Here is a 27,724-nt window from a genome sequence, read left to right on the forward strand (position 1 = left end):
TATCGCCCAGTCTGGTCTTGAATTCCTGCCCTCAGGTAATCTTACTGCCTCAGCCTCCCAAAGTGCTGGGATTTCAGGCATGAGCCTCTATTTTATTTTATACATAAATGTCTTACAATAGTTTAAACATTAAGATTCCCTCAAGAATATCTTGGTGATGTGAGCACAAGGGCCAACTAGAGTTGCCTGGCACACCCCAGACCCCCACCCCGCCATCAACACAAAAACCCAAAGCAACAAACACACCACTGTATTTTACCTGGAGTGACTGAGGAAGTGCACTGGAGAGTGCCCATGTGGACCTGCACAACGGTGTGGCCTCGAGCAGCTAGCCAGCCCACTGTACTGTCACCTGCCTGCTCCTGGCCTGGCAGCCAATCTGGTCAGGTCCCACCTCACTGCAGAGAGTGTGCACAGCTGCCCAGCCCCATGCCCTGGCTACCCTGCTGGAGGCATTCACACATACCCACCCCTAGCCTGAAAGGGGCCCTGCCTTCCTGGAGAGACTGCAGCAGCCACCCAGTCCCATGGCGCCTGTGCAAGCCAACACTCAGGCCAAGAGCAAATCCAGCAGCAGCCCCAACTCCCTGGAAAAGGTGAGACAGAGATGTCTGGTCCCACTGCACTTGCATTCACACCTGGCCCAACAGTCTGGTCAATGTCTGTCCCATGTCCCCAGAAAGTCCATCACTGAGCTGCCAGCCCCACTGAATGCACCTGCACTTGGCCTCAAAGCTGGTTCAGAAGTGGCCCCCTGCTAGTTCCACTGCACCTGTCCTGAACATGCCTAACAGCCAGTGCGGCAGTGGCCAGCCTCCTGGGTATACCACCACCTGCACCCAACCCTACAGCCAGTTGGCTGGTAGTCTCCACTTCCCAGGAGACCACATGGAACAGCCTGAGGGTCCTCCACACCAATACATGCCCAGCCCAACAATCAACGTGGCACCTTCACCTCCAGTAAAACCACACCATCACCTTCACAAACTCCTGTAACCTAGGCCACTTGGGTAATCGCAGACCTCCCAGATGAAAATTACAGCTGAAGAAACTGCATGAAGACCATGCTACTGAATCCACCCAGAACCACAGCCAATGCACCACACTCAACAAACACCCTAGGATTCATCTACAAGAAAGAGTCTCAACAAACTAGACATAGGGAGTATTTAATTTAACACAATAAAAGCAATATATGGCAAACCTACAGCTGACATCATACTGAATGGGGAAAAGCTAGCAGCTTTTTCTTTAAGATCAGGAACAGGGCCAGGCATGGTGGCTCACACCTGTAATCCCAGCACCTTGGGAGGCCGAGGTGGGAGGATCACCTGAGGTCAGGAGTTCAAGACCAGCACGGTCAACATAGTGACTACTAGTCTCTACTAAAAAATAAAAAATAACCAGGCATGGTGGCAGGCTCCTGTAGTCCCAGCTACTGGAGAGGCTAAGACGGAGAATTGTTTGAACCCAGGAGGCAGAGGTTGCAGTGAGCTGAGATCGTGCCACTGCACTCCGGCCTGGGTGACAGAGCGAGACTCTGTCTCAAAACAAACAAGCAAACAAACAGATCAGGAACAGGACAATTATATACACTTTCACCACTTTTATTCAGCATACAACTGAAAGTCCTAGTTACAGCAATTAGGTAAGAGAAGGAAATAAAAGTCATCCAAATTGGATATTGATGTTCTTGCTTATGTCTTTAGCGGGAATCTCTTGAGAAATGCACATCAGAGTAACCTGCTAGCTTCTCTGTTTCTCCCCAGAATGGCTTAGTAACGCCATTTGGTTTGAGTTCCTAGTAGATTCATAAAGAATTTCTCCAGTTCTGCCCGCAGGTGGCTATTCAACTACACTTTGCCATTTAACAGTGCCTTACACTTTTATTTTATTAGTAGTATTATTTTTAGAGACAGGACCTCATTCTGTTGCCCAAGCTGGAGTGCAGTGGTGAAATCATGGCTCACTGAAGCCTTGAACTCCAGGCCTCAAGCAATCCTCTTGCTTCAACCTCCCGAAGTGCTTGGATTATAGGCATGAACCACCACAACCAGCCCAGATTTCACTCATAATATGGGTCTAGTCCAGCAGAATTTTACTGAGCACCCTGATTGCAGACACATAAAAAAGTATTCCAGGACATTCTTGTTGACAATTCTACTCTGGATTAATTGAAAATTTGTATTTATATGTGAAGTTATAGATTTAACATGTAGTAATCACTTTCCTGTTTACTAGTGTTCTAATGTTGATTTTTAAGTTAATTTTAAATTTCCAACTGTTAATGATTGAAAGTTCAATTGTAGATTAGTATTAAAACCAAGGACTATAACTATCACTGCTTTATATAAAAACAATCGTCAAAGATATTCTGATACTTTGTGGTTACTCAAATTTGAATATCAACTAGATGTTATAACGTGATAGTAAAGAGGATGAAAATTGTGCTTTATCCATTCCTGGTTACTTTTGAACTGTGTTCAGTGTATTTCAGCTCTCACTTGTTCACTGCATTATAAGAATAATTATGAAGAATGAAGCTGAAAAAACACACAGTTCATAAAACTAAAATCCTTAATTCACATTTGTATGTTGTGAGTTAATGAAATTTGTTTTCAAAAAAAGCTTGATTTCAGAAAATTCTAATTACATTGGTATACTAAAAATTATCAGCCTTACCATTATTTAATGGAAAGCGATAACTGATAGAACTGTTTATAATAATATAGAGTGATGTTTTTCATGTAATACGTTTGTTGGAGAATAAGACAACATAGAAATATTCAGTGGGGGCTGCTTCCCTAGAGTTAAAGATATTTTTTGTGAGGGTGACTTTAAATAGTATTTTAGAAAAATATAGGTATAGGTGTGCAAACTGTAAGTGCATTCCAATAGCATAAATAGTATACACACATACTAATGGAGTACCTTTGATGGCATACATGTCCTAGTCTTTCAAGTCACTACTGGTTTGTCAAGGTTACTACAACAATTTTGAAGCTTGGCAAATGAAGTTACAATATATAACCTGGTACGTGTCTTTTTATCCGTAGTCAACAGCCAAAAAGTGAATTGTGCTGGATGGAAACCGAGGGTTGTAAAAAAATAAAAGATTATTGACTCTGTTCGTTATCGACTGTGAACAGCTGCACAGAGAAGCTGGAGGCCAGTAGGCCCGCCAAGCACCTCTCTGAGACTGAAGCCATTTGGAGCCAGGTTGGAAGCAGCTGGAGGCTGAGGTGTCTTGTCTAGACAGCAGTGGCTCTGCATGGCTCTTGAAGAAATGGGCAAAGGACTTTATAGAGAGAAAGTCCTTCCAGAGTTCTTGGCACAAATTCATCGACCTATTACCTTGGTGTATGTTACTATTAAAATGAGTAGAGAAACAAGACACAATAAATCGACGGGATGTTTAGAGAATGAAATAGAATGGTATACACATCTAAGTTTAGAACTTCAAAAAACCTTGGCGACATACCCTAATTCCCTTATTTTATACATAGCAACACAAATGTCCAGAATAGATAAATAAATTGTATCTGATAACACAATTGGATGACCAGGGATCTGGAATGTGTATCTAAATTGCTGGCATCCATATTCAATACCTTTTCCAGGTGTATTAAATCCTTGTGCTCAAAATGTGATCTGCAGAGCAGCAGCATCAGTGTCGCCTGTGTGTTTGCTAGAAATTCAGAATCTCAGACTCATTCACAGACCTATGAATTAGAATCTACATCTTAGCAAGATTGCCTCTCTATATGCTGTATTAAATTATTTAAAAGACTTATGAATGATAACTATGTTCTTGAGAGATAAAGGTGGAAATTGCATACATACAGTAGGAAAAAATCTTTAGATCATCCATGCCTTATAGCATTTCGTTTATTACATTGCTAATGTCAGCCACTTGTTTGATTTTAAATGAGTCCCTCTCTTAATACAGTAATTCGAGCTCATGGTAAAATAAGAATATTTCTGTTTTTCAATAAGTATAATTTTAAATTTATAGAAAGACCTGGTTGCTCTCAAAAATTTTAGTTTGAGCCATAAAATAAACAGATTTTCGTGAAATGTTTTGTTAGCTTTCATATAGACAAATGAGTTTTAGTTTATTTTCTATTGTTGTCTTTACTATTTTACAAGCATAAATATTGACATTACTCAAGTATCTATAAATGGGAAACAGTTACAAGCAAATTAATTGTTATTAACTGATTCAACAAATATTAATGTTAGGCACTATGCTAGATATATAGTTTGTTAGGGATTTAGACTATTTCATTTTACCTAAAATTCTACAAAACAATTTGTGTCGTATATTTACTTAACTAAGACAGTTAACAAATGATTATACTTGGAGATAAAATGCAAGCGTTGTTTTAATTATTTTACTCATAATTTTTTTCTCTTGTTATAATATTGGTTCAGGTTAACCAGCAGCAGTTACATGAATTATAAACATCAGATTTACTGTGTCATCTCTCTATAACCTACGATTCTAGAGGCAGTTTTCACTAATAGTTACTCAAGATTAGATAGCATTTAGAAAATTCAGTTAATATTCTTTTATTCATACAATTTGGAAACACATCAAAGATTATTTATAGACTATAGTGTTTTCTCTTTTCAATGTAGGGGTTTTCAAATGTTATAAACACCAGGGAACTTTTTAAAATTTATATTCCTGGACTACAGGTTAAAGTTTTTGGCTTCGTTAACTTACAAGAATCTACTTTTAACATATCTCCTGTTTATTTCTATGTACTCTGAAGGTGGAGTCCCTTTGGGATAAATAGGCTAGTGTGTCTCATATCAAGAGATGATATGACTTCAGTTTCTTAAAAGCCTATTGGCGGACAAGGTAGATGAAACTGAGATTACAGCATTGCTTTTATCTGTGATGTATGATTTGAAATGCTGACAAATACATGTAAATATTTGGGGTACATTTCAAGAGCAATACTAAAATAATCTAGAGCAGTGAATGTACATTCACGGAAGAGTTGGCACTAACGGTACATTCTCTTTTTGGTAAAACCAGGAAGTAAAAAGACCCTTCTTTTATGTATGCATGTATATCTATGTATGCATTTACCTATTTATCTTTGAGACAGGATCTCACTCCCATCGCGCAGGTTGCAGTGCAGTGGTGTGACCATGGTTCACTGCAGCCTCAATTTCCCAGGCTCATGTGATTCCCTCACCTCAGCCTCCCAAGTACCTGGGACTACAGGTGTGCACCAGCACGCCCAGCTAATTTTTTTGTATTTTTTTGTAGAGACAGGGTTTTACCATGTTACCCAGGCTGATCTTGAACTCCTGGGCTCAAGAAATCCTCATGTCTCAACTTCCGTAAGTGTTAGGATTATAGGCATGAGCCACTGCACCCAACCAAGACCCTTCCTTTAGATTTTTCACAAACAAAGTGGTTCATTTAGGAACTCTTAGACTAAAAAGGCTAGAATACCACAGTTTCTGTTAATGTTTTTCTTCCTATATTCCTGTCATATTAACCAATTTCTCTTTAAATCTGCTTGGTGGAAACTGGAAAACTGTGAAGTTGAAGTTTGACTTACTTTTCCCTTGCTGTCTCCACCTAACTTTTTTTTTCTCCCCAAGAATGTCATGTCCCAATGATTCCAAATCCTAGAGAGTTCTCCTGACCCTTGGTCTCCCATTCCCATGAGAAAATGCTGCCATGTTCTTTCCTGCATGGGAGAGAAGCTCTATCACTTTTTTCTGCAGGATGTGAGATGCCAGTAGTAAGTACCCTAAGTTGCTTGGGCAGTGATGTGAGAAGTACTTCCGGACAGGTTCCAGTTAGATTTATAACCCCAAATTTTATTTTCTAAACCCTAATCAGGCCGATGAAAGGAAGAGGAGATATTTGGAAATGCACATCTTTGAAGTGTGATTTTCTCACTTTAAACCATGTAAGCTGGCACTAGAGTTGGCCCTGTATAACAATATAGTCAAGTGATAGATTAGTGATGCTATAGTGGAGTCACAGCAGAGAAAACCAGAGGATACCTACTACTTGTAGCCTGATAAACTGAGTCTCCAGCATTATTAGAAGAAACTAATAAGGCTACATTGACCCTGTTGACTGAAGAAATACACTGACTCTTTCTTTTTTGAGATGGGGTCTTAGTCTGTTGCCCAGGCTGGAGTGCAGTGGCATGATCGTAGTTCATTGTGCAGCCTTGATTGCCCAGCTCAAGCAATCCTCTCACCTCAGCCTCCAGAGTACCTGGGACCACAGGGACATGCCACCACGCCTAGCTAATTTTTTAAATTATTTGCAGAGATGAGGTCTCGGTATGTTGCCCAGGCTTTTATGTTTTTGATAACACTTTTACCACGTGCATCAATCTTCAGGAGAGCAAATATAAGTAAAATCCTGAATAAGTGTACCTCTGTAAATGATATGGTTCCACTAGCTTGAAAATTCCTGGGCAGGTGTGTATATAAATTTTGTGACTAGCATTTTTGTTGCTTTCTTGTTTGGGTAGGTAAATAATGAAGATCTCTCTCTCTTTTTTTTTTTCCCAATGAGTTTTTATTAGCAGGTAAGTCATGATTTAGGATCCCGGGGTGGGGATCACTGGGTTCTAGGTCTCCCTTCACCATCCTGGGAGAAGGATAGAGGACAGAGGAGAGGGAGGTACAGCGAGTTCAGATCTTCCCGGGAAATGTGCCACCAGCCCGTTGCTCCTCTCAGTCTGTGACCCAGGATGTGGGGCAGAGGGACTAGTACACACGCTGGTACCATTCGCACACTGAGACATTGCCGCCTTTAGCGGTCATTGCCTTCTGACAGCGGTGGAAGTCCAGGTAGTTCTGCCAGCAGTTCCTGGTCTGGTTCTGGTTGGGGAAGCGGCTGTCAAAAGGGGCAGTCTTGTAGTTCTTGATTTTGGTCTCAATGTCTTCTTCCACCATGGTGCTGAATCCTAAAGGCACCCCAGATGCAACTCGCAGCTCAATGTCACCCTCAGCAAAGACACCAGAGTCGAACAGGAAGCGGAACTATGGCCAGCCACGAAGATCTCTTTTTTACCAATACCTAGTCAGGGTTAAAAATTTGGTGCCTTCATGCCACAAGTGAGCTTCATATCCCACAGTAAGCGAAACCATATTAATGATATAAAAGTAGGATTTGGCATGACTAATCCTCAGAAAATATTCTATCTGTGGATAATTCAGCATTATTGAATAGAAAACTTAGACAAGAAATCACTTACTATCTCCAGGTTGAAATATCAGTTTCCTACATTAGTAAGGAGCCTGTTTTTTAATGAACAAAGTAATGTGCATACTAATGTGGCTTATGGTGTTGTCGTAATCAAATGTCCCTTTTGGTTCAAAAGCTATCGTTTAATAGAAGTTTGAAGGCAAGGCAAGTACAATATAAATAGACCAAGTGGGTACAAAAACCTGTTCAGTACTTGGAAAAGGTATGTAACATCTGTTCAAAATAGAAAGCACTAGTTCACTGGCTTAATTCGAGGTGTCTTAGAAGCTATTTTTTTTTTTCTTCTGCTTTAGCTGTTGATCCAGTTTTCCTCTCAGGTTGTTGTAATTAAGGAATGCATACTTCGTATGAATTTGATACAGATGAGGCTAAGAACATTTTTGTAAGATATGGATCATTTCCTTTTGTGGCAAAAGAGGGAAATCTATAGTGTTTCTAATATAATCAGTTAGTCTCTAGAAATTTTTCTCAGATACAGTAATAAATCACTATGTGAAGCATCATTTATCCCTGCAAGTTAACAGTACCGTTCTTCCCATACAAGGGCTACTACTATAATCTAAACTTGTTGGAAACCATGACAATTTATATAAAAATGACCCAAGATATTCAAAAACCTATCATGGGATGAACAATGGATGTATATCAAAGCAGAACATATATTTAATTGATTTATTTTTAGAAATAGTTTATATTGATATGCTGTTCTTCACTTTTGCACCTCAGAAGAAAACATATTCAAATGGTGAAGAAAAATATATATTGAGCTTCTAAGTTGTTAACACTATTGAGGAGAATAATAAAAGCCTCTATGATTGCATCATAGAGTAGATATTAGTTCAAGGCTAACAGTACATCTTTAAGTCCAATCTCTAGCAACGCCAAATGAAACCTTCTAGCTTAACCTGCAATATCGCACTTCACAATACAAGTACCCAAGAAAAATGTGTTCTGGACTCATGAGCTTAGCTGTGGAGTAAGAAATTCTACTACTTCAGATACTGCTGGGTGGATGAATTCTCCTTCTCTATTATCTGTACTTCAGAGACAGACTTGAAAGAGAAGTAGGGAAACTCGCCTCAATTAAAACCTAACTATTTCTGTGGTAAGAATTTGGCTTTAGGGAAAGCAATTCACTGTTTGACATGAGTGCAATGAAATGACATTGAATTTTTAATAAGAATTACTATTGCAATTTTATTAGTATTTTAGAATTACATCTCAGAAATTTTTCTTATTTTTCCAATTATGTAAGTCTATATGAAACAGCTGTGTATTCCTTAACAATTCTTAATTCATAGATAAAAAGTTATTCCAAAGGACTATTGACTCCACGAAGCAATCGATTTCTAGAAAAGTATACAGCTTTGACTATAAAAGAGCACGCAATTTAAGAAGTTTGGTTTTTGTATGCACATGTGATATATGTACACAGAAATCATTCTGTTCCTTTATGTTTCTAGGCCTTTATTCTGAAAACTGGAGATTTCTGTGAAATCAAAAATCTTTGTTCTCTTATTCAGTCTCATCCCTTACGTTATTCAGCTGCCACAAAGCAGTTGAAATAGAATTACAGGATCAGCTTCTAGGTGAAAGAGTTTCACACCGTCTGATCAAAGAGTATTCCAGAAAACTTGGTCAAATAAAGAATGGGTACACAGGCAAATGAAAAGTAGCGAAGTAAATGGAGTTCTGCTTCTGTCCAATGACAGTAGAAAGAGCCCTAATTTTAGTGTTTTAATTATTTTCTAATGAATAAACATGGAAAAATATTTAATATGGTTTTTTAATGATAAAAAGCTCAGTAATTATTAAACAACAATCTGTCTCCGAATCTGTAAATTAGATGCATTTTTGTGGCTAATACTGACAGGTTTTCTTTCAGATACTTGTATTGTTTCTCACTGTTCTGCCATGTGTTGTGTGTCTATAAACCTAGTTATTTCCATAACAAAGGCTACTTTTTACCTGTAGTCTTCAAAACACATCAAAGATGTTTAGGAACAGTTGGATTTTTTTCCGTTTTTTAAGTTTTTGAAACTTGCACATTTCTTTTCAATAGCTTGTAAAGGTTCACGCCATAGAAATTTAACATTTCCTGGGTCTTTTCCAATGCCTGCTTAGTCATTCCCCAGTCTCCAGCCCAAGGGAATGTTAAGTGTGAAACATCTCAGATTCTGCTCACCTCCTACCCCTGACAACACTTACTGAATACAGAATTTCTGTACCCTCTGCCTCTTGTTTGAAGTTGTGACTCTTGATTCAACTTTTCTCCCACACTTGAATGCCAACATTATAGATCCCTGCCATTTCGTTGTGTAGCATTTCTGTGCAATGCCCCAACACCCATGAAATATGATATAATATTGTGTGCATGGACGTCTAAGAAGCACCAGTACAGATTTTTATCCAGTATGATACCATAAAGATTGCTTTGGAGTTTCCAGAAAAAAATCATCTGTGTAAGTGTGAATTAAAAACAATGTTGAATAAATATAGCCTGCACATTCCATTATAACTTAATTTTAAAAGTGAAAACTGAATTGTGACTAAACTGAAGATAAGACACACTCTTTCTCCTAAAACCAATGTTTAGATTCATGGGTTGGGAAATAGAAGTGAAATGGATAGCACAAATATTATTAACTCCAATCACCGTGAAAATTTTGGAAAGCTAGGGCTATCTTCCTCTCTAATGAAAGTAGAGGAAGAAATAAAAGCTAAAACACCTTTGAAAATCCGTGGCTTATGGGTGTGTAGGCTGCAGAAGTAGCAACTAAAATGTAAATTGACAGCATTTTTTAATCAAGTTTTCACAACTTGGTTTTCATAAGGTTTACTGATTTATAAGGATAAATTATTACCAAAGAAAGTTGCTATTTCACAATAGTAGGTGGTGATGGGGAGGTATATTAAGTTGACATTGATCTCAATCTCCTGAATTTTTTTCTTTGCCTTCACCAGAAACCCAGATATTTAAAATGGAAAAAAAAAAAAAAAGAAAAGAAAATAAAAAAAGATTAAATCTAATTCCAATAATTTCAATTAGAAAAAAGAAGTAGTGGGGTAGCTAGTAGATTTGCTTTATTTTATGTTATTCACTCATGATAAAATGTATGTAATAAATGGTAATTTAGTGTTACATTGGCATTAACTATTGCTTCCTGCACTGATGATTTTGCCATGTTCTAATCAATATACTGATTTTTTTGATAAGCCATCAATAGCTTTCTTTCTCATAACAAATTATTTCATTAGAAAATTTAATATACTATTCTTGGGTATTAGATAAATACTGTACCTACTTTTATTACTCCTTGTTGTATATACTAGCAAAATGTGTGAATTCATGATGATTTTGATTATTTGTGTAAATTTAATTATATTTATAAAATTGTTAGAGTGCTAGTAAATACATCCAGTGAAACAGAAACAGAATGTATTTTCAGTCTCATTAATCAGAATACAGGATTTCTGTGTGGAAGTCCCCAAATCATGCAAACTATGTTGAATTACTTCAATACTGAATGATTGAGATGAAAGATAAAAATAAATGGACTATAGAACTATATGTTGTATAGATTTAGGGTTATTATCCTTTATTGTCAAAATAAATATCTGCTAAATTAATAAAAATATAAATATTTAGTAGAAAATTTATTGTTTATCAGGATCAAAGTTAGATTATATAGGATACAGATAACAATCTTAGATACATGACCTACCCGTTAAGAACCTAAAAATCTAAATGGGATACAAATTTACATGCCTGAAACAATAAACAGACAGAAGTGATGATATACTCACTAGTAACAAGATGAATATGGAATCATATAATAAAGTCCTAAGTAGACTTCCGATAAAAAAGCTATGAACTTCAGAGTCCCACAATCATATGTATGTGGCTTGGATTTGCTTTTTTTACTCACTGTGAGGTCTGGGACAAATCACTTTACTTGTGTGAATGAATGTTGCTTCCTTATAAAATAGAGTTGATTTCATCTATCTTGTATGCATGAGAATATTGAAAAAAATTATGGAAAACACACTGCTAGTCATGTGCAGTGTGTTTGATAACATATCTCATTATTAACTGTGAAAAAAACTGGAAACCTCATATTGTGTCCTCAGGAAAGACAAAAGAAAAAGAAGGGACATTTAAAGTAATTTCTGAAACTATTGATAATCAAAGAGTGGCTGGAAATTAGGAGAGGATACAAATAAGACTGTTGTTATTAAGACCAATATATATGTCTGACTCATCTTTGGAGCTCACACTACCATACTACATATATAGTGGTTGTTGAATGAATAATACAATTAAATGAATCAAGAAAATAATGGGGAGTTTCGTTGACTATAAAAGTTTAATCTTCTGTAGCCAAACAATATTGCTCTTGCCCTAGAAGATCTGAGCTCTTGAAAAAAGATGTGAAGGGCTGGGCGCCGTGGCCCATGTCTGTGATTTTAGCACTTTGAGAGGCTGAGGTAGGCAGATCACTTGAGGTCAGGAGTTTGAGACCAGCCTGCCCAACATGGTGAAATCCCGGCTCTACTAAAAAAATACAAAATTAGCTGAGCTTTGTGGCACGCATCTGTAATCCCAGCTACTTGGGAGGCTGAGGCAGGAGAATGGCGTGACCCGGGAGGCCGAGCTTGCAGTGAGCCAAGATAGCGCCACTGCACTCCAGCCTGGGCGACAGAGCGAGACTCCGTCTCAAAATTAAATAAATAAATAAATAAATAAATAAATAAATAAATAAATAAAGAAGGTATGCATTATAAGAAAATGTATAATCACTTTATAAGAATGTTATCTCATGTAATACAATAAGGTTTTAAAATAATGTGAGGAATCGAGAAAATTGTCAGTGATTGATGGGAGTGGAAATTTAAAAATAAAAAAACTTGAAAAATCAAGAGTCAATACCAGGAGTATTAATAATCTACAGTCACTCCAGGATAAATTGGAATCTACATTTACTTCATTATAGTAATATCATTAATAATAGCTACATTTATGTGTAAACCTAGAGAGCCATAGGAATTTGGAAAGAACTGTCATAGATGGTTAAGCAGAGATGGAACCTGTAGCAAGCTCTCTGTATTGCGAGTGACGCTTGACTCATTGTTGACTGTATTCATTGTAGAACTCTCCACCTTACAGGTGTTGCATGCTATTTCTTCACAGGCAGTATTTGATTTTCATCCTTTATTTGAAAAAAAAAAAAAAAAGCCTATGCAATACTAGGAAACCGTTAACCTTGCAATATTGCCAGTTTTCCTCAAACATTCTTCTCTTGAAATATGGTGCATTTTCCCCCTTGATGCACAGTGAATTTTAATTTTCCATAAGATGAAAAACATATAGGAAGAAAATTCTTCTGTAACATTGACAGTATGGGACACGTTAAAGCCGAGTGGCCTTTATATTTTCATTTTTGGGTAATGCCAGTTGTGTCATCACCGCAGTTAGAATCTTTACAATTACTTTGAGGAAGTTCTTTATTCCACTGATCCTTCAGATGGCCAGGGTTCTTCTGCAGTACCTTGGCAGGTTTTCCTACCTTTGATAAAGGAAACTGATTCAATAGCCTTTCTACCTATTTTTATGGTTCTTCACTCTCTTGAAACAATTCATTGATATTCTTGCTTCAAACTGGCAGAATTTTTTTCAGTTGGAGACCCTTCTAAGCAAAAATTCACGAAGAGGTATATGGCTTTATTTGTGAGTTCTTAAGAAAATTATGTGCAAATTCTGTCACTTTAACATAAACAGTATTCAGTAAACATTCCGAAGAAAGAAGTTAAAAAAATAGAATGAATATAGATTTAAACGTGCACATTATCCAGCATAAAACACCTGTATTGTAACCTTTTGTAGCTATTCATAACTTTCATGCTCAAAGTTATTCAGGAAATATTTGAGCCCTTTAGTGTCATTTTATTTCTTGGTTTATGCTATAGCTATTTTAGCACATATAAAACAATATAACAAACGTTTAAAAATAGGCTGGGTTCGGTGGCTCATGCCTGGAATCCCAGCACTTTGGGAGGACACGGCGAGTGGATCACTTGAGGTTAGGAGTTTGAGACCAGCCTAGCCAACATGGTGAAACCCGGTCTCTAACAAAAATAAATAAATAAATAAATAAATAAATAAATAAATAAATAAAATATACAGAACTGTAAAGACAGAGGAAAATGAGAGGAGGAGGTATACTCTATGCATAACAGGAAGCTTGGTGTCAGAAATCTTGAATGGCATACTGCATGCCATAGAGTCATGATATTTTGTATTTCCCTATTTTGATTCTACTTTGATCTTAAACAAAAAGCACGTTCCATGATAGGTTTTATCTGAATCACTATCACTCTGCTTAATTCTAATACAATAATACACAAAATACATAGGCTAGATTTCCTTGCCTGAGAAAAGTGCTGTAGTGAAGGATTTCACTCCTAAGTCTGTTTATCATTCATCTACTGAATGGTTGTAAGTTAATAAGTAGAATGAAGGATAGGAATTTTTGTTTTCTTTTTCACCTAGAGAATATTTTGTCTCAAGAGATGGACAATACAGGTTGCACCTAAGAGCCTGTAGGCAAGCCATCTGAGAAAGTTTTCTGCATGCAGCCATCATAGGACCTATATTGCAGACAAGATATGGAATTATATGCTCAATTATGAATGGATCTGTTGCCCCAAGTGTCTGATGTGATGGTTGTTTGAAAGGTTACCCTGCACATTTGGCCATGACTTGCATCAGAATTCTTAGGAAAAACTAAGTAGTATAACTGAGGTTCAATCCATGACACAGCCCAGCCCTCAAAATCAATATTCGTGAGTAAGTAACTAAATGACTGTGTTCCAAAAGCAGAGCCTTATTTACTGGTATGCTGTCTACAGAAAAAATGTTAGTATTATAAGTTATTCATGAGTTCATTGTTTCCATAGTTTCTCTCAAGGGGGTAGGATTGTGGTTTTATCATCAATTTCCACTTTCAGAAACATTCCGGAGTTCCCTCCCATCAAACAAACAAACGAACAACAAACAAAAAAGCAATGGCATTAAATTCATTAAACAGTTGTTTAGTTTCTACAATGTCCAAAATGTAAGTTCTTATGATAGAAAAAATATTCACAAGTACATCACTAACTCTGGACATTATGCCCCTCGGACACCAGACCTCATCTGTGAGCAAGGTTTACTTCCTGAAAGATTCCCCTTCTCTCTCATCGGTAGCCTTCCAAAGGATTCCTACACTAGAAATATAAGAAGACTTTTTATGCATTTATTGACTCTTAGGATTTCCAAGTTATAGATGGAATTTTACTTCTTGATTGCTGAAATTCTTCCACAATCTTAGTACAGCAAAGTTTAGAAACATTACATATTAAATGTCTCACTACATTCAACCCTCTCTGATAAGTAGCCACCTATATTTTTCTCTCATACTTAAAGTGTGTGATCTACTTGTAGACATGCTAGACCAACTTATTCTCAACTTACTTTTCTCAAGGCAATGTTATTGCAAAAGATCGTTAAAAAATCTGTATTTGTTTCCTACTTGATTTCATCTGAATCCACTGGTCTTCTTGCTCTCAACCATTTATGTTCTTAATGCTTTCTCAGAAGAAAGAATTCAAATGCTGAGAGAAACACAAGATAATCACTTCTGAGTTAATGTTTTCCTTGAAGTTCAAATCCATGGATATAATTTTATTGCTCCCTTAAGATTTCTATAAATTTTCTTCCTTTTTTTAAGGTAAGCTATTTTTGACAATGCTATAGTTAAGAGGCTAGAATGCAAAGGTGGTACAATTTTCTTTATATGAACTTGTCAAGTGAATTAGCTTTCTTCTTTAACCCCAGATTTGAACCTAAGCCTTCTAGAAATTATATAAGAACATATTATATCCTAAACTAAGTTGTAATAAGACTTGCCTTAGCAAAATGAAAATACTTTCTGGCGTCTATGTGTACTTTACATACTATGATATTGGCAATTAAATGATAAGAAAAAATATATCTTTTCATTATAAAAAAATAACATCCAAACACTAATAAAATATTTCTTAAAAGATACCTAATTTTGATTTATAGGAAGGTCCACCCGCAGACACCCATGACTTGTAATTTTAATGCCTTACTAATTATAGCTTTCTATATTTTAGGGAAAACATTCAGATGAAACAGTGTTGGAATTAGAAGAAGTTTATTCAACAAAAATATTAAGTGTCTACTTTTCTTAGGATATTGCTAAACAGTATGGAGACTAAGTGATGTATGCCACAGCCTCACAATTAAAAAGCCTTGAATGAGATTAATATCAGGTTTACTTAGCTGACTTCCAGCTAAACATTTAGTATGAGTCTCCGTAACCTTAACAATAAAATTAGGGTTTTGGATAGAGTGATTTCTACTGATGTTTTCAAAGAACAAGTCCTATTATTCTATAATCTTATGATTTGCTCAAAAGCTTGTGACCTTGAGATGCTTTTAAATGTATTTATTGATTTAGTATAAACCGGAAAATACATTTCTAATCCATCTTAGACAGGTAGGAGAGTTATATTTAAGTTTCCTCTGGGTGTGAGAAGGAAAATGAGTCATCATATAGGTTTCTAACTATCCTTTATGCATTTCTTCACTAGGATGTAAGTTATAATCAGTTTTAACACTCAAAAGAAATTTAGCCTTGCATTATACAAGGATACTAAAAAAACATAATCTCACCTGTACTTAACAATTTGTCTTTTGTTGAAGCTAATTGATAATGACATCAGTTAAATCCTTAGCTGCGTATGCTTTTGTAATATATATATATATATTTATATTTATATAAATATATGTATATATACACATATATACATATATACACATATATATATATATATTTTTTTTTTTACCTAAAGCCTTCTCTAAGCTCTGTTCTCTTTCCATCAGAAGTACAAGAATGTAGAAAATATTAGTGGCAGGACAATGTTTGCTGAACCAAAAGTCATATCTAGGTAAACACCTCTTGAGAAGATGGCTGGAAGAAACTCCCTTATTCAGACTGTGAAATTTCAGTAAGTAGCTGAGCTCCTAAGTGTTTATTTGAACAGAATGTTTAAAGAACATAAAATTTCCCCTTTACAACCAACTCTCCAGATACTTAGCATGTTGATATTTAGATTCTAAAATTTATATCAAAAAACATCATTGAAACAGATGCTGGTAATATAATTGACTGAGAATTTGCATTGAAGATGACTCTTGGGTGCGCACTCAAGCGTTCATATGTCCATTAACAGCTACTTGTGGGGATATTATGACCTGTTTAGAATTTTTATTTTTTTCTCGAAGTTTTTAAGGTATAAGAGAAGATTAATAGCTGCTAGATGAAACCAAAAGGAGAAGCAGCAATGCAGTGAAGAGTGTTGTGAAGTATACACATTTGTCATGACTCCCAAGTGGCAAATAAAATCAAAGTTGAAAATCAATGTCTATTGATCAATCTATTCATTTTCATGCAAGTTCTATAAAGTATGTAGTACTGATGTTAGTATTTTATTGGCATATAGAACAGACATAAACTTTCCTTTTCTCTTGAGTCTTTCTGTTCATAAAGAATTTAAAATAATAGCATGACACACATAAAGAAAGATTTGTTCTTAGGTTTGGGGGAAGAGCTTATAAAACATGAACACATTATTATAAACAAAATGAAAGGTACACTGCATACAAAAAATAACCACATTTAATTGTTTTTCAGTCTGTCTTGTGATATCGGAGTCAAAATTTGCTTGCAAACTTATAGACTTTATTCTGTTTTAGGAGGTATATAGTCACAAAACTTGTTCTTTTAATTATAGTCAAAATCTAAAATTACTGGATATGAATCTTGAGGCCATCCCAGGTAATTGGATATTGTGTTGACAATGAAAACATATTAATAAATGTTGACTTACGCTTATAAAGAGCTTACTGAAAAAAATCAAGCAAATTTGTGCATGGCTTTGTTGGATTAACGTGATAGTAGAAAGAGGTTATGGTATATATATATAAGAAGCTTAAAAGATAGAATTAGCAAGCTAGGTATTGCCAATACAAAATTTGTAGTACAAATAGAATTTCAGAATGTTCCAAACCTGTCCTAATATCTACCATTTCAATGATTAGAAATTAGAATACCTTTCATTCCTGAAAAATACATATTTACAAAATCAAAATGTCAGAGTCACAGGAGATATAAGCTATTTCCTTATTAAGAAAAGTTTAAATAATAAAAAGTTAAGTCACTAGAACAATGACTAAAATAGGAAAAGTACAAACAAACAAAAATTGTTACACACCCCCGTGACAATATTGTCTAGTTACTGCTTTTACAGCCTTAGCATATATTTTTTCTTAAGCAATTCCTGGGTAGAGTTTTCTACCTCTCCTTAACCAGCAAGTTCACATCAGAAGACATAAACCCCTTGGTGGATGTTACTCATCTTTCTATCTCTTGCTGTGAGCATAGTGTATTGCACCGCAGGCATTCGGTAAACCTCATCAAGCTCGTCTTCTCATGGGACATGCAGAAAACTTGTAGACAAATGAGAGGAGAGTAACTTTGAAGATTGTGATACGTGTTATGAACAGAATAAACTGAGTGAAGAGATAACATACTTCAGATAAGATGGTCAGAGGTGGCCTCTCCAATGCCATGAGCAGAGTCATGAGGGAAACATTTATGGCAGGGGGCGCATCTGGTACAAAGTCCTGGAGGAAGAGGACTTGGCATGTTAGAGGGACAGAGAGAGGCCAGAAGAGAAGGTCTAGAAAGACTCCAGAGTATAGGGCAGGGACAAGAAGACCCCGGTAAGGACTCCATGTTTTACTAAGTTTTGGGGGGTACAAATAAAAACTTTTAGCAAGGAAGTGAAAATGTCTTGTTTCTGTTGAAAGATTGCCTGGGCATATCTTTAGAAAATGGATTAGATGTTGAGAGATGGAGAAGTGGGAAAAATGAAGAATAACTGGCTATTACCTCTTTGTTTTTCAAAATTGTTCTCATTTTTGAATACTTTCTTACACATATAAGTACAACATACCCCCTCCTTCCTCTTTAAATTCTTATCCATTATCTCTCTTTCCATGTGTATTTAAATTGTGCTCCTTCCTTCATTTTTACATCATTTACCTCTTCTGCTTTCTCACACATTTTGTTTTTAACTTGGTGATGTTAATAATCATTTTTAACAAAAATTGCATGTCTACTCCAAATACCACCTACTTGCACCTGACAGGGTTGAGAAGCTTACTCTAGAACAGAACATATGAGTTGTAGGTTGTAAGGGAAGAAACATCTGCACTGAGCATGGTTAGGGTTAACTTTTGCCTGCCTTACCAGTAGTAATATATCTAGGTCAGAGCAGAGGCAACAGAATGCTGCGTTAAGTCAAATAACTCACTTCTTTCTCTTTTAGATCCATTGGGTGAAGGACTTGAGTGTTTTCACCACTTGTATTCACAACAGAGTGCTGAGAGGAAACAACACACAAAGGGTGAACTGACTGTAGGGAGATGAATGGCTGCTTAACTCACTGTCTAGTCCCTCAATCCTGTCTACAAAGGCCCGAAAGTTGGCATAACAAAGACTGACTAATAGTAGATTCAGGATGAATCTCCTCTGGTCCACATGACCCAGGTTCAGTTCAATCTGGGAAACAGGGGTGGAGGAACGAAAAGTATTATTCAATCAACTCACCTCCACTAGCCCCCTAATATGTGCCAGGGTTTGAGTGACATACCAGAGCCCTATCAACTGAAAAGCCTGAAACTAGAGGAAGTCTCACAAATATCAACGGTTATTAATTTCAGTTAACTGATTAATTCTCATTTTGTTACTGACGGGCTCGGAGGGTTCTAATAACAACTCTTGAAGAATTTTCATATAAATGTTATTATATATTTTCACATAGCACTTTTTTCTTCCTGTGTCTCGCTTAGGTACAAGGTTTCATTTATGTAATAGTGAGATGGGGGGAATACTGTAATATCTTTTATACACCACAGCAACAAAGACATAACATTTTGTTCTGTTTCATTTATGAAGGATTTAGAAAGAAAATGATCTTTAAAAGAAAATGCAATTTTCAGGAAAAAAAAAATGACAGTGAATGGCACAGAGCCTCTTTATTTCCCTTGAAGCTGTCAGAGTCAGAGAAGAAAACCACTTTGGGGTGTGAGTCTGCAGTACTTGTCGTAAGAGTGAAAGGACTGGATGTTGAGATTTTATCAGCTCTGACAATATGGGAAAATTCCATTCTAAACTGTAATAAGTAGTACATAAAGTAATTTAGGTATGCCAGTGGCTATGGCCCTGGGTGTAAATGTATACCGTGTGAGTAAATAAAGCTGGGGTACATTTGTCACCAATGAAACTGTTGTGTAATTTAGGCTTTTTTGAAATTATATGAAGTTTTGAGATGTGTGTGTGTGCATGTGTGTGTGTCTTAATATTAATACTCTGCAAATATATTATCTCCTTTTAATAAATAAAATTTGAAATATATGTGTGTGTGACCATGTACATATCTATAGACTATAAAATAAGTTGATACAAAACTTGCCCTTAACAATTTATGCTGTTTAAGCTAATATTATATTAAGGCAATAGTATTATGATATTTTTCCTCTCTCTTTGAATATAGTAAACATTTTCTATTCCATCAGTGACTGTTTCCCTTTGGTTGTTTTTGCAATGATGAAATAAAATATCAACGCATTTCCTGAAAAATATGCAGTATCTCAGCGAAATTTACCGTTAGCAAATGATGTCCAACTTTGTATTTGGCATTTGTCCTATATGAAAAAAAATCAATTGCAGAACAATATGGACAGTTTTTTCACAGTATGACAGACTTGCAAACCATTTGTTTTTACATATATATGTGTTTGTATATATATATTTATATATAACATATATACATACATACATATATACATATATACTTACATATGTATCTATACATATATATGTATGTTTTTACATATATATACACACACACACACACTCACTGAGTTGACATGACAGTAAAAAAAAGTATTCAGAGTGCATCCAAAAATGAATTGAGAACAAGAATCTAGAAAAGTGACCCAAAGAGTCCTGGCAGACAGTTTCTCTGCTGATCCCACATGACCTTGATATTTTTATTCTGATGGCCTTGGGGAAAGCAGGAGAGAGTCCACAGAGGCCAGACTCTGCCCAGCATAGTAGGGGAGCCCACTCCCAAGGGACTGTATCATTAGTTTACCTTTAAGATACATTAAGAAAACAACAAACCTTACATAGCAATAACAAGCAAATGTATCTTTTTTTACCTGGGCTCTTGCTTAAGTGGTCCCCAAGTACTCACTTTAGAAATTTATATGCGTGTTCTTGGTTTCTAGAATGTCCAGGCTAGAGGAAGAAATAAATACAAATCCTCTCTGAAGCTGAGCGACAACAATTCAGGCCTCAAAGATTTTCACAGATAAACTTTTTTGATTATGCTTAACAATTTTTTAAAAATCACAAAATCTGAGGGGAAAAAAAGCATAATATATGAAAGACGGTGAAGGTGAGGGACAGAAGGTAGATTGAGAGCAGAAAGTATTCCAGATGTTGAAATTCTCAGATTCAAATTACAGAATAAGTAGATGAATGTACCTACTAGAATAAAGGTGTCAAAAGCAAAACTAAGTAAAAACATATTATAAAAATGACAGCAGAGAAAAAACATAATGATTAATGAATCACACAATGAATAAGTTAAGTAGTTGATATGAAATTGGTGAAGAAAGACAATAAATGAAATAGAAATTTTGTAAAGTGATTCTGAAAGAAGTGTGGAGGGGTAAAATGGTAGGATTTATAAAAGAGAGGCTAAGAGATACATAAGGCAACCTAGCTGTAAAAAGATAAAGGAGGTTTGGGAGGGGGTAATATTAAAAGAGATAAGTGATGAAAGACATGAATTCCACCCATTCAAAATATATCTCGAGTTGGAAAAATTAAATGCCGTCCAGTAGAGCCATCAGAGTGACAAAGCAGAATACCAAAGGTCTGAGAACAGCCCTGGAGAAAAAAATAGGTATTCTTTGCAAAGAAACAATAGTTAGACTGAGAGCTGATTCCTCATTTCTAGAAATAGAATCTAGAATTGATTTGAACATTATCTTTGTCATAACTTAATAACAGCCAACTTGGAATTGTATACTTGTCAAAAATATAATTGAAGCATAAATTCAAGATAAAGACATTTTAATAACAGACCAAAGAAACAAGAGAACTTCACTCTTAAAAATGATAAAGAATGTACTTAGGGTAATAGGGAAAGGAAGGTCTGAATCATAAGGAGGAAGAGACAACAAAAAATTCGTTAACATAGGTTAAAAAAGAGAAAACATCAACTTTATAAATCAACAATAGGATGAAGTTTGTGGAGTTAACAAAGAACTGAAATACTGGACACAGATAGGTGGGTGAGCAAAGTAAAATCTTTTCTTTTTTCTTTTTTTTTTTGAGACAAAGTCTTGCTCTGTTGCCCAGGCTGGAGTGCAGTGGCTCGATCTTGGCTCACTGCAACCTCTGCCTCCCAGGTTCAAGCAATTCTCCTGCCTCTGTCTCCCTAGTAGCTGGCACTACAGGTGCACACCACCACTCCCAGCTAATTTTTGTATTTTTAGTAGAGACATGGATTCACCATGTTGGTCAGGCTGGTCTCGATCCCCTGACCTCCTGATTCTCCCTCCTTGGCCTCCCAAAGTGCTCAGATTACAGGTATGAGCCACAGCGCCTGGCCACTATGATCATTTTAAGGAGAAGACAATACACAAATTATTTTAGACTTGCTGAGATGATTATTTATGTTAATATTTCTAAGACACACATTAAATTATGCAAAGGGTGTACAGAGTTTAAAACTGATAAAATGAAATGTAAAAAAGGAAGAAAAATATAAAATACATCAAGAAAAAAGAAACAGAGAGGAAGCCTAGAAAAAGCAGGACACATGGAAAGTATAAAATTAAGTTATAGAAGCATATCCAAGTATATCAGTCTATTTAATAAACGTACCAGGAATAAACACACTATTTTAAGGAACAGATTGTCATATTAGACTTAAAGACATTCCAGGTGTGTGCTGTATATGACAGATACAAGTAAACACGGGAAATAGAAAGGTTGAAAGAAGAGGGAAGAAAAGAAGGTACTAAACAAATAACAGAAGAAAGAATTGTTTTGTAAATATTAATACTTGGCAAACAGACATTAAGGCAAAAAGTATTACAAAAGAGAATAAAATTAATTCCATAATGATATAACATTAAACAAGCTAGAAATATATAAGTATTGCAATGCTTATAAATATTATAATGTTTGTATGTTATGCAATGTACATGATGAAATGTTTTCAATTATGCTACATCATCTTTTACTTAACTACAAGGAGAAATTGATAAATACAACAAAAATGGGAGATTTTAGCAAATAACTCTCAGCAAGTAAGAGATTAAAAAGAAAATCACTAGTAAAAATATAAAATACTAAAAAATATTAACACTTTGATATATTGGGCATAAGTAAAACACTGTGTATGCACATACACAAAACAGATAATATATAATTAAGCCCACAAGAATATTTTTAAAAATTAACCTTGTACAATGCAATGGATACTAATTTCAAAATGTCAAATGGATAATATCTTTCAGAACACATTCAATTTTTAAAAACTGAAATTAAGAAATCTGTGGAAAAGTTGCTGGAAAATATTTAAAACACTTCTGAATTACTATGGAATCAAATAAGAAATTATGCTAAATTATAAAATTCTACTAATAATATAGAACTTTAATAACTCATATCAAAAATTGAGGGGTAAAACTATAGCGATAATTTAGAAGCTAGTTTATAACTTGAATTCTTACAGAAATAAGTAGCTCATTATTGAGCAATGTATCCCAGAGTTACATGCCCAATAACCTAGTAAAATGTATTAAAAATGAAAGAGTTCGGAAAGAAATAGTGAGTATAAAGACAGCAATTAATGAAATAGAATACAAATTGTAATAGAGTAACAAAAAAAACATTATTTGAAATAAAGTAACTAATTTAAAGAGTTTGCAAAACTGATCAAGTAAAAGTATTGGAATGGAGATAAACTGGTGCAGATGGTGCAGGGATATTAATGGAGGTAAATATATTTGAACACACATAGGCCAATAAATTTAAAGGCAATTGACCAGGCTTGATTTGTGGAAGTATACCACCAATTAAAACGGAGTCAAAAAGAGATAGAGAATAGGAATGGCCCCATAAGCATAAAGTACGTGGAATTGTGAATCCGAAATTTTTCTCAAGTACTGTTTTTAAAATTTCACTAAATATTCAAGCAACAAGTACTTCTCCTTCTTATTCAGTTTTAAAAAATAGATAAAAAAATTCTCCAAATTGTTTTGATAGTTAAAGCCTCTTATTGATATGAGATATATACGATATGAGAAAAAAATTATAAACCAATCTCAACTATTAAATTAAACGCAAAAACATACAAATTTATGTTTCTGAATTTAGTGATGTGTAAAAATTTCAATGACTTATTATCAAGTTCAATTTGTTTAGGGATGCTGCTTAACATTTGAAATCATTTAATAAATTCAAATTGAAGTAATGAAATTATATGTTAATTTTAATGGAAGGAAAAAACATTTGATAAAATTTAAAATCCATTATGATAATAGCTTTTAACAAACTAAAAATGTAACTGTAATTCTGACAGAGGATAGCTATACTAAATCTATGGTGAATGTCTGATTTAGTGTTTAAAAATAAGGATCATTTCTTTTATTATCCTGATATACACTATAACCCTTTTTTCAAAATTCTGTCTCTTTGAGTTACAATGATTTAATTAACTTTAGAAAGTAATAAATATATAAACCTTGAAAAGAAAGAAAAATAACTTGTAATTATTCACCAGTAATGAGAAACATCTAAAACTTAAATGCTAGAATTAATAACATCGTTTAGCAAGTTAGCTATTTTAAATCACAGCACCAAAAAGAAAATACATTTTTAGAAAGTTACTATTTGACTATTTACAATGAAAATTAAACAGAAGATAACTAGGGGCCCAATTATTCAAAGAGGTATAAGGACATAATGTTGAAAACTATACTTTACTGAAAAGCAATGAAAAAAAGGGCTAAAAAAATTATGGATCATGAAACAGCATAGTCTCTTACCCCAAATTAATCATAAGTTCAATAGAATTCTGATCACAATTCATGCACACGTGTGTGTGTGTGTGTGTGTGTGTGTATGTTTGTGTGTGTGTGTATAAGAAAAAAGAGTCAGGAAGAGCCAAGACACCGAAGGAAAAATAGCAGCAGTATAAAGACTTGAATGACAGATATTAAGACTTACTACTTTCAGTCCACATGCTATTGGATCTGGAATAGAAAAACAGATCAATACAACAATCAGCTAAGAAATAGAACCCCTTATGTGCTGTAAATTCATTGATGAGAATTGGCATTGCAAATAGGTGAAAAAGAGATTAAACATTCAATAAATGATCTTGGATTCTAGTTATCAATATGGACATTTATTTTTACCTTTTAGCATATATTAAAACCCCTTAAAGCAAATTACAGACCTAAATACAAAATATTCAATCTTTAGGAGAAATTCACTTTAGTTTTGGAATAAATTTCCTATAAATAGAATTTGCAGACTTACATTAAAATTGAGTATAATTATATCAAAAAGCACCACATATGAAGTACAAATACAAGTCAATGACACAAATAACTGCTAAATAATGAATATCAAGAGTGTCTATTTTTAAATTCCACAGATAATTGAGAAATAGCCCAAGAGAGAGTAAAGGCATGGGGATTTATTTTTAAGAAAATTAAACAGAAATAGACAATAAACATAAGAAGATAACCTCATTAACAACTGGTGAGGAATACATTTTAAAAGTCATTACGATGGAAAAATTTAAACAAGTCTTATAATATTATGGGTTTCTGGTATATATATTACCTGGCATAACAATGTTCAAGAAATGATCACTGTCTAGTAAGGTTGATGTGCAAACCTTACGAACCAGGAAATCTACTCACAAATACAATGAGAGCAGTGGTTTTCAAACTTCATTTGATTGAAGCACATAGGCTAAAAAAATAAGAAAAAGTGATTAAAATTTATGTAGCCTTATTTTGTGAATGGCACTCTGTCATTATGCATTCTATCAATTATGTTTAAAAATTCTATTCATAACTCACTGAGTTGATTTTGTGCCAGTGAAGAGTCGTGATTTACGATTTGAAATACACTGCTCCAGAGCAACTCTTGCACTATATAATAGAAAAAGTCCAGAAGAAATTTCAAAGAAACATTTTTGTAACGTATAAAAAGACATAATCATGGTGCCTACTTTTAAGAAAACAAGGACTAGCTTGTGTTGTATAGTCATACAATGAACTATTATGTAGCAATAAAAGTAAATTAAATTTAGTTCACAAAAGTCATCTACAACGAATACTGCAAATTACATAAGAATACAGATGTTTCTGATTCATGCAAAGTTAAAACATGCAAAATTAAGAAATACACAAGAGAGAAGTAAGGAAGAGATTATAGATAAGTATATACATATTTGTGAAACAATATTTCTACATATTCATTAAAATAATCTGAATAAGTATTGGAAAATTAGACAATCAATTAAACACTATTTTAGAAGTTGATATAGTTTGGATTTGGGTCCCTGCCCAAATCTCATGTCAAATTGTAATCCCCAATGTTGGTGGAGGGGCCTGGTGAGAGGTGATTAAATCATGGGGGTGAACTTCCCCCCCTCTGCTCTCTTGATAATGAGTGAGTTCTCAAAAGAGCTGGTTGTTTAAAAGTGTGCAGCACCTTCCAGTTGTCTCTCTTCCTCCTGCTCTGGCCGTGTAAGGAATGCCTGCTTCCCTTTTGCCTTCTGTTATAATTGTAAGTTTCCTGAGGCCTCCCCAGCCCTGCTTCCTGTAAAGCCTGCTGAAGTGTGCACCAATTAAACCTCTTTTTTAAAATAAATTACCCAGTCTCAGGTATTTCTTTACAGCAGTGTGAGAATGGACTCATACAGAAGTCTTAAAATATCTGATTACTTAATGATGTAAACAACTGAATATAAAGTAAATTGACAGTCAATGTAAGGCTGAGGACCTCTTGTGTAAAAGAAATAGTTCACAATTTGAGTAAGTGATTTTCTTTTATTTACATTGCAAGAAACAAAAACAAAAATAAAGCATACAAAAGAAAAATTTTGGTCTGTAATTCCACCACCAAAGTACAATACTGAAATTCTTAGCAAATATTCTTTAAAACCATTTTTATTCATATAATATATGTACATGTTTTCATTTGTATAAAATATATAATATGAATGAAATACAAATATATATATGTTTACACACACACACACAGTCAACCTTCGTTATTCATGGAGGATTGACTTCAGGACTCCCCTGCCCTCTCAAGCATACCAAAATCTAAGGATGCTCAAGTTCCCAATATAAAAGGTGTATTGTTTGCATATAACATAGGCACACCCTCCTGTATATTTTAAATCATCTCTAGATTACTTAAAATACCTAATGTAATGTAAATTCTATGTAAATCATTGTTATTCTGTGTCACTCAGGGAATAATGACAAGAAAAAAATGTAGGTACATGTTTAGTACAGATGCAAATTTTTTTAAATATATTTTTTATCAATAATAGGTTGAATCTCCACATACAGAACTCAGATCTACAAAAGGCTGTGTGTGTATATGTGTATGCATATATATAAAAATAGCATATTACATATATATATATAACATGCTATAATTAAACTGTTAAATTCAACATACCCTTAACTTCCTTTCCCCCAACAATTCATTGAAGCTTTTCCTTATGCAATTAGTTAAAAGTACATATTTTGTTTTATTAGCTGCAAAGTATTACAGTTTTTGGTATGAAACAGTATTTAGGTTCTTATTAATAAATATTTGTTTTACTACTGTGTGTGTGTGTGTGTGTGTGTGTGACAGGGCCTCATTCCGTCACCTGTCACCCAGGCTGAAGTGTAGTGGTGCAATTATGGCTCACTGCAGCCCGAAACTCTGGGGCTCAAGGGATCCTCCCGCCTCAGTCTCCAGAGTAGCTGGGACTACAAGCATGTGCCACCACACCTGGCTAATTTCTTCTATATTTTTTTGTAGAGACAAAGTTTTACCATGAGGCCCAGGCTGGTCTTGAACTCCTAGGCTAAACCAATCTGCTCACTCTCAACCTCCCAAAGAGCAGGGATTACAGGTGTGATCCACTGCACCCAGCCATCTATTAATACTTCAAAATTATTTTTAAATGATATAGTATAGCCCCTAGACATATATGTTTGTGGAA

General features: G+C 34.9%; 1 protein-coding gene and 1 pseudogene across 1 annotated transcript in view; one reads left to right on the forward strand and one right to left on the reverse strand.

Moving 5' to 3' along the window:
- GALNTL6 (polypeptide N-acetylgalactosaminyltransferase like 6) overlaps window positions 1-27,724 on the forward strand; it is a 1,202,623-nt gene that overhangs the window by 109,845 nt on the left and 1,065,054 nt on the right. The window lies entirely within an intron of this gene.
- LOC123573655 (cytochrome c oxidase subunit 6B1-like) lies at window positions 6,543-7,004 on the reverse strand (annotated as a pseudogene).

Source organism: Macaca fascicularis, chromosome 5, assembly GCF_037993035.2.
Source record: "Macaca fascicularis isolate 582-1 chromosome 5, T2T-MFA8v1.1".
Taxonomy (NCBI): Eukaryota; Metazoa; Chordata; class Mammalia; order Primates; family Cercopithecidae; genus Macaca; species Macaca fascicularis.